The sequence below is a fragment of the Silene latifolia genome, chromosome 4, assembly GCF_048544455.1.
Source record: "Silene latifolia isolate original U9 population chromosome 4, ASM4854445v1, whole genome shotgun sequence".
NCBI lineage: Eukaryota > Viridiplantae > Streptophyta > Magnoliopsida > Caryophyllales > Caryophyllaceae > Silene > Silene latifolia.
This window is the reverse complement of record NC_133529.1, coordinates 47,403,183-47,404,657: the sequence shown is the minus strand read 5'-3', so window position 1 is coordinate 47,404,657 and position 1,475 is coordinate 47,403,183.

The following is a 1,475-nucleotide window of genomic DNA, read 5'->3' as shown; positions in this document are numbered from 1 at the left end:
CTCACGAAGAAGCGCAGCAGAATCTGCGCTCCTTCGAAGAGGCGCGGCGATTCTTGCGCGTCCTTTCTCGACGGTTACTTACTGGAAATCCGCAAAACAGGTTTTAACAAAGGGTTTTAGAAATCGATTTTAACGGTATTTTCGACGTAAACCTTACAATTGATGATACGAAAAGTAAAATACAATAAATAAATAAGGATTATACACCCTCAGACTTACATGTTGACGGAACGAGAAGAACTAAGATATCGATTAGTGAATGCTCGACGCGAATGCAAAGAGAATGCCCTCGTAAGAGGAAAACGATTGATTAATTAAGTTGATTGAGTGTAGTTGGTCAAATTGGTCGGTCATGCAACGGAGAGGCTGGTACCCGGAAAGATCCGAGCTTACGTGGTCGAAAGTTCAAGCACGTAGGCGCCAATAATTAAGAATAAAGTCTAGAATGCAAAGGGAGAAGAGAAGGGCGGACACTCGCGTGAGAAATATGAGGGACGAAGGTCCCTATTTATACTAATCACGTGAAGGAATTAGGGTTTCGGAGACTCTTTGGAAGTGAATCTCGGAAAGATATGAAAAAGATACGTAAAACATGCAGAAAAGGACCTGGGAAGAGGCGCAGCGGCCACTGCGTCTCTTGGAAGAGGCGCAGCGCCTTTCTTTGCGTCTATTCCCGGAGGTTTCCTCTATTTGAAGAAAGATTTCCGCGTTTGAGTTATGGTAGGACGGAAATAATTCGATCATCTTATGAATATTACGGGATATTATTTGCCAAAAGATAAAATTTATAAAATATGGAATAGAAATATCCGGAACATTCCAGAATATTCTGACTCGGGATTTAACAGTTATCAGGAAATGGAGACGGTTTTTGACCCGGACTCCGAATGTACCCTAATTACTGCCAAAACGACCGTATCGGTGCGTAGATGACATCTAAGAGGTAGACATTTAATATTTGAGCAATCACTTGACGATAATCTTACGAACTGTCACAAATCGTTCCGCGTATCAAACATGCGGCCCAATCATCACCGGGTGGTTTGCGGGAGGTGCAGAAATGAGGTATCTACACAACTTCACCCTTTACAATATTAATCCAACAAATAATCTCATGACATAATTAAACATGTCAACTAAGCACGATTAAGAAAGATTTTTCTCTAATTAACATATGTAAACAACCCATTTCATCCAATTGAACAAACATGTGACAAAAGACTAGAAATTCATCAAACAACCATAAGACGGTTTCACACACCAATTTATCCAACAATGAACATGTGAAACATGTAAAGATTCAAACTTTAACAAACACAAGAGTAAACTAAAACATATAAACACATAAAATTGACATAATGTCGAGTAACCTATCACCGTTACCTTTTAGTACTCCAAATCGTCAAATAGCCATGCCCGAGTCCTCCAAGCTTGATCCCCAACAAAAACCCCAAGGAATAGAGTGAAAAGCTCTA